The following is a 7,527-nucleotide window of genomic DNA, read 5'->3' as shown; positions in this document are numbered from 1 at the left end:
AGTACATTACATTATACTTAGAACAAAACGGTACAAACTAAAAAAAATAGATTATTTAAGTGGAAGATTGAAAAAGAAGTTAAAATAGGAAATGCATAACTGTAAAATTAGTTTTGGATTATGTTGGCACTTAGTAGGGTTAAAATAGGAAAGAAAATTGGACACCAAACTTAAAGTTTTCGCATTATATATTGTTATAGATATATAATTTTATAAGAATGATGATAAATGAATAATAAGAAATGTTCATATATTAATATATTTAGAAATTCAATATATTCCGTCCGCTTTATTTTATAATAATATATATGATGATGATTTTACTAGCTAGTTAGGATCGTCGGTCTAATAATAATAATAAAGTTTAATTACTCTATTGGTTCTATAGTTTTGTAAAATTTTCAATTAAGTCTCTATATTTTTTTTCTTTTAATTGAGTCCCTATACTTTTATTTTTTTTAATTTAGTCCTTACCGTCATAAAACCGTTTGAAATAACAGAATATTCCATTAAAAATCGAATATTCTCATAATTTAGTCAAAAAATTTAATTAAAAACACCTCTATTTTTATAAAATACCAAAAATATCCTTTATATTTTTGTCCCTCAAAATCAGAGAACTCTAACTATCCCTAGGTTATTCTCCTAAGTTCCCAATTAGATTTCTCCTCCGTCGCACTCTGCTGCCGTCATACATGGCGTCATCGTCGTCCATCGCTGGGTGGTCGTCGTCCTTCTGCGGCGCCCACAGGTGCTCTGTTCTACTCCGCTCGTCCGCCTTGCCTATTGCATCCCCTCGTCCCGCCTTGCCTCACCGCGCCTCGCGGTGCCTTGCCTCAAATCGCCGCTCCTCGACTCCGCGTTTTGCTGTCTGGACTGGTTCTGCAACAACAGGTGATGATTGAATTTTGTTTTAGTTTTTTAGCATTGGATAATAATTCTTCTCAATAATGTCTTCCTCCCACTGCACTAAGAATGAGAGAAATGTTATGCTTAAAATAATTAGTAGTCAAATGGCATCCTCTCCCGATTCTAATGCTTCAGGTTCAATGTTGAGAAATCTTAATTGTTAAATACCTCTAATTTTGCTTATGCTTATTTTTGGTTGCTGCTTGTATATAATTTGACTTTATTTGATTAGGTAACCAGCATTCTGAATGACAAAGAGAACCAATTAATTTAATTGTGAAGTTAGTTTGCTAAAATTAATTTTGATTGTGCTAAAAAATTTTAATTATGAGTTCTGATTATGTATTTTATCTGTAATTAATTGATTACATTAGAAATAAGGAAAGAGATGAGATTGGAGATAAGGTGTTTGATTAAATGCCTTTGAGAGAGTTGAATTGATTATGAGTTTTGATTATGTATGTTATCTATAATTAATTGATTATGAGTTTAATTGATCATTGTCATAGAGGCATACATGTTCTACTTGTAAAAGTTTGGGCTGCAATCCTCAAGGCATTGCTGCTGACATGCTTCGATGCTTGGTTCTGCAATATCGAAGATTGTTGGTAAAAGCAAAGGCCTCAGATACAACTGAATGTGCTGCTATGGTTAATACCAATTCCTGCAGAGACTTTCTTGGATTGGCTTTGGGAATCTCAAGCCTCTTTGTTGGTTCATTGGAAGCCAAAGAAGCTGGTTTGCTCCTGGAAGATAAGCCGAAATTATGTGATGAAGCTTGTGAGAAGGAGCTTGAAAATATATTTGTAAGAATACATTGTTTCCTTCTCTGCCTCCTTTCTTTGTTTTTCTCTGCTAAGACATTACAAATGGTTGTTGTAAATTGCTAATAATGTTTTGATATTTGATGTAATTGCATTGCATCTCCTATTTCTACTAATGTTAGTCAACACCTTTCTCAAATGTCAGTTATTTTTTAAGAGAAATTCTTCAAATAAATCTTAAAAATTCAAAGCATTATTAGTATCTAAGTTATTCTTTTCTGATAATAGAATCTATCATTCTTAAAGGAATAGCAAACATTCTTATATTTTCAAAGAAAATGTGGTATGAATTAAGATTGGGCTGCAATGTGGCATTTGTACACTGTTTTCAATTAAGATTTAAATGTTTCTTGTTTTTAGTTCAAAAATATGTTCTCTATCTTTGTTGCAGAATGCTTTGGTGTTACTTTGTGATTGTAGGTGGTCCAAAAGCAGCATGTGCTGATTGTGCTGGCTTTGCGGCATTCTCAGTCGTTATAGAGAAGTTCTTAGACAGCATGAGTAGTTACCTATTGAATTGAAGTCACCCAATTTTGCATTCATTAGGCATAGTATGAATTTTCATAGTGATAATCTTTTGCCCATTTGCTAAAGGGCGCATACAAAATTGTAGTATTTTATTTTACATCGATTATTGTTTATTTGTATACAATATCAATTGGTAGATGCATTCTTCCAATTCCAAACTAGATGTAAGTATGCTCTTAAGTATTAATGTAAAGTTTATTATGTAAACTGGATGCATTATCATAATGAATACTTGAAGGATGAAAACTGAATTTTATATATGCTTATTACTACTATTTCTATTTCATTTTATCCATTCTTTTTTTTTAGGTTCTTAAGATAAGGTATTTTGAAAGTCGAAAAAAAAAAAGTATTTTTGATACAATATGTATATAAATAAGCAAAAGAATGATAGTGACAAAATAAAATGGATTATAGGAATATTTTTCATGTCTTAGAATCATTGAATAGGGATTATAAGAATATCTTTCATTGAATATTTATAGTTTTACCGAATTTTCAATTAAGTCCCTATATTTTTTTTCTTTTTAATTAGGTCCTTAAGAGTATAAAAGTAATTTCACAATTCACTAACATTTTTTTGACGTTTAATGTTAATATGGACTAAATTAAAAAAAACAATTAACGTATAGAACCCATTAAAAGAAAAAAAATATAGAAACCTAATTGAAATTTTCGCTTGATAACAAACTTTATTAAAATAAATTAACCATAAAAATTAAATATGAACGGAATTGTACCCTTCGCCGAGGCAGGGGCATTAGTCAAGAAGAGAATAAAATTAACAGGCCAGACCCAAAAGAAACTTATACATTGTGATATTGTAAATTATAGTCTTTCTCTATATACTCTTTAAATAAAAGAAATATAAAATAAAATATTATACTATGTAATAAAAAATCACAATAAAAAGAATTCCTTCGGGTCAAAGTTATCAATATCATAGGTTTCTCTAAATATTGCGATGTAATTAATTTCTCATGTTGATAATATCATATATGCTTCCAACCTTTGTCGTCGTTTTGTGCAGTAGTTCATCGATTTAATAAAATGACATTATTACATAGTTATATTGACGAGTACTATAATATTTAAGATTTAGTTAACATATATCTTTAAAATACATAATAAATTTATTATTAATAAAAAATTTAAATATTTTTATTTAATAAATATAAAATAAATATATTAAAAATTATATACTTCGCTAAGATTTAAGTAAAATAACAATAATGTAACCAACAAATTATAATTTAAATGACATAATCTTTTATTATCACCTAAAAATTTTAAGTTTAAGTCTTATTCCTAATTTTAAAAAAAAACGATAATGTAACATCAAATACTTATATATTTAGTTAGCAACTGGTGATATTAATCTCCCTCTAAAAGAGATTTTTAAAGAAAAACCTAATGCAACTTAGATAAATATAACTTTTTGTAAGTATATAATGGATACCTAACAAATAATTTTAATACTTTTGTATAATTTAGTATTATAATTGTTCTACTGCTAAAATTTCAATTATTTTGTAGTGTCACATACATTTTATCCTCCCAAGACTTGAATAAACTGCTTATTAGTGTCCTATGTATGTCTCATTGTCTTGATAACAATTTGAAATCAGCTTTGCTGGAACCAACTAAGATGTAGTCAATTTTTGTCAATTTTTTAATAGATTCGATATCGAAATTTGTCTTAACAAAAATAAGTTAATATACATAAATGTTTCTTCTACTAAACACGTATTATAATGTTTTTTTTTCATATTAAATAGATATTTTTTAATGTATTTTTCGAATTTTTTTATTGTAAATGTGGAAATTTTTATTTTTTTAAGAATTATATGATTTTTTTTAAATTCTATAGCTGAACATTTCTTTTGTTAAACATTATGATGTTTTTTATATTAAATGGATTTTTTTTATATATTTTTGTAATTATTCAAAAATAGTATGTGTTCCACCACTCCTTCTTCTTTAAACAATTTCTAAAACTGAATCAGATTGTATTTTCTGTAAAACTACACCACTGAACTTATCGTTGCAAAGAATCATTCCAACTGCACCAGCCTCCATAGCCACAAGGCTCTTCGGCAAAATATTATTGTGCCTATCTGTATTAGCCCAATCAGTATGGATCTATTTAGGGCCTTTTGTATTTGATAACAACGCCCAAAAAATTTCCTATCAGTAACTTCACCAATCACCAATTGCTCTAAACCTCTAATGCTATAAACATATAGATTCGGTTAACAGAACCGCCTTATCTCTCTCATGGAGAACTCTTCTCTCATATGGAGTGTTTCCCTAAAATAACAGTCTTTTGCTTACTTGTTTCTTGTTCACCCCTTTGCACTAACTTTTCTCTTTAGCCTCTTTTTCTTATTATCACAATACTACATATGGCATACCAAGAGGAGCAATCTATCGAAGGCAAAGTTGTTTCCATCAACCCTGATGAGGATGGCGGTTTTGCTGCAGAAAATTTCAATTTGGTAGGAAAGATACTCTCCGACAAAGAAGTTAGCTTCAACTCCTGCAAAGCAGCTATTCTGGGAATTCGGGGCCATCCGGAAGGAGTAGTCATTTCTGATGTTGGCAGAAATAAACTGCTCATCAGTGTCAAGGATGTGCAGAAAGGGATCCAAATACGGAATGGAGGGCCCTGGAGCGTTCGTGGAAATCTTCTTAATCTGCAGATATAGAATGGACAAGAGTCAGTCTATGAAGTGGATCACATGTATATGGAGTTATGGGTACAAATACATGGACTTCCACTCAATTATATAACAAGAAAAATAGCAGAAATAATTGGTAAGAAACTAGGCACTGTGATGGAAACAAAAAATCCCAGATTAAATGATACACTACAGAGAACATTTTTGAGGGTGAGGGTAACAAGAACATCACCAAACCTCTGCCAACTGGTTTCTGGTTAGCAACTCAGAATCATCAAACTCTTTAGGTGGACTTCAAGTATGAGAGGATTCAGGACAGTTATTGTCTGAATTGTGGAATCCTAGGCCATACCAAGAAGGAATATAGGAACCCAATAGCAATGGCTAGCTGGGACCACATGAAACCAAGGTATGGGCTGGGTTTAGGAGTTAATCGAGCCAGGGCCATTTCAGCTAGGGGAAAAGAGCAGGATGAGAAACAAATGTACAGGGAATGGACTGAGGCTAAACAGGATTGTGAGGGGGAGCACGCCAGAATGGAGCATATGAAGGAGCATTCGGCTGAAGAGAGTAGTACGGGCAGGGGACTACAAACTGGGCCTCTGAGAAATCTCGAAGCAAATTTTGACCAACAGACGGCGTTAGGGAGGGAAAGCCAGGGTTCTAGACTGCATGTTGAAGCAGGAAAAACTTTGAGAAGGGGTGATAAGTTTGCAAACACTAGGACTCACATCAAAAAAGGTTATGATTAGCTCCAAGAGATAGGTGAAATTAGTTGTGCATTTAGGCCCAATGCCACGTTTGCTATGGAGCATGAGGCCTCTGGACATTTTCATTCTCAAACTATTGATAAGGGGCGTCAGGAGCATTTTGAGGTCGGCAACAACGAGGACTGCCAACCTTTTGGTAACAGAACAAGGCTGAATGAAAGACGTTTGGATGAGCCCAAGCTGATGGAAGAGTGCTTTTAGCGCCAACAAGTGGAGGATGATGCTAGGGGAAATCCAAAAGAGCTAACAATAAGGGAAGAATTGGTGAAGCTTTTTGGCAAGAAAGAGGCCTAAACTAAGCATCATGGCAGTGCGGATTTCAACAAGCAACCTGAGGTGGAGACACGAATCGTTACGCATAGCGCAGGACAGTTGTGGAGCTACAGGGATAAACCAAAAATGAAGAGAATTATTGCTGCTGCCGGTAGGACCATGATTCAGCGAATGGATAATGGGGAAGAGTATTACGTCGAGCTAGCTGAGGAGCAGCATCAAATGGAAGGGAAGACTGCTGCTGGGTCGGAGCAGAGGAATGAAAGTCAACGTATGTTGGAGCTGGCCTTTGATATGGGGCTAAATCTGAACTCTAAAAGGATAAGGGATACTAGCAGCCCAGCGGTTTATGTAGACAAGTTGGAGGATGATGAACTGCTAAGAATGGAAAATTCAGGTAAGAAGTTCAAATATGTTGCTGGATCAGTTATGGCTGAGGAGGCAAGCCTTATCACGCCCCACCAGCAGCCATGATTGTTGTCAGCTGGAACTGTCGTGGAATGGCGGCCCCATCGACAGTGTCTGAACTAAGAAGTATTTGTCAATCTCTCAGGCCGTCCGTTTTGTTTCTTATGGAGACTAAAGCTAGTAATCTTAGTTGTGTTAGGACTAGGAGAAAGTTAGGTTTTGATAAGATGTTTTGTGTCGAATCCCAGGGGTTGTCTGAGGGAGCTCTGTCTTTTTTTTTTTTGGAAAAGTAATATAAATGTTAATGTTTATGCCTGGTGTGAAAACTTTATTAAAGCTCAAATAAGCACTGTTAATAATAATGTTTGGGAGGGAATTTTTGTCTATGGCCATCCTGATTTTAAGAGAAGAAAGGAGTTATGGAATGAGTTAACTTGTGTAGATAATAACCTGCATGTGCCGAGGGCTTTTATTGGGGACTTCAATGATGTAATTGCGCAGCATGAGAAAGTGGGATTGCATCCAAAGCCGACTAGTCAGATTGATACTTTCAGGTGTTTTGTAGATAAGAATGCTCTCATGGACTTGGAGTTACAAGGGACTAAATACACATGGTTCAGTAACCCAAGGAATGGCTTTGTTACTAAAGAAAGGATAGATAGAGTACTTGCTAATTGAGAATGGAGGAGAGCTTTCCAACATGCCACCCTTTCAGCTTTACCGGCTATTAGCTTTGATCATACGCCTTTAGTTCTCAATGTTATGCCCAGGGGGATTAAGGAGCAGATGCTTTAAATTTGAGGCTTTTTGGGCTGATCATCCTGATTGTGGTAATATCATAAGGAGAGGATGGAATAGTGTTTGTAATAGTGTGGTTGATCATTGGACAAATTTAACAAGAAGGATGCATAGTTGTAAACAAGAATTGGTCAAATGGAGCAATGTTAACTTTAAGAGGGCTGATGTCGAAATACAAAAACAAATGCATAGCCTTAAGTTAGCAGAGGAAAGAGAATACTCGGATACTCAGCAGCAGGAAATTAATAATTTGAAAATAGATATTATTAGATTATGGAAGCAAGAGGAAAAGTATTGGGGTCAGAGATCCAGAGTGAAATGGCTGAAGTTTGGTGA

The 7,527-nt window shown here is 33.9% G+C and overlaps 1 long non-coding RNA gene across 1 annotated transcript; it reads left to right on the top strand.

Moving 5' to 3' along the window:
* The first annotated feature begins 458 nt into the window (after positions 1 to 458).
* On the top strand, positions 459 to 2,418 carry LOC127739771 (uncharacterized). The gene is made up of 3 exons (XR_008000486.1): positions 459 to 894; positions 1,419 to 1,715; positions 2,125 to 2,418. It is a non-coding gene; the product is annotated as an uncharacterized LOC127739771 (long non-coding RNA).
* The last annotated feature ends 5,109 nt before the right edge of the window (positions 2,419 to 7,527 follow it).

The sequence above is a fragment of the Arachis duranensis genome, chromosome 6 (assembly GCF_000817695.3).
Source record: "Arachis duranensis cultivar V14167 chromosome 6, aradu.V14167.gnm2.J7QH, whole genome shotgun sequence".
In the NCBI taxonomy this organism is placed as follows: domain Eukaryota; kingdom Viridiplantae; phylum Streptophyta; class Magnoliopsida; order Fabales; family Fabaceae; genus Arachis; species Arachis duranensis.
Note: the sequence above shows the minus strand (reverse complement) of the source record. Positions and strands in the feature narration are given on the sequence as shown.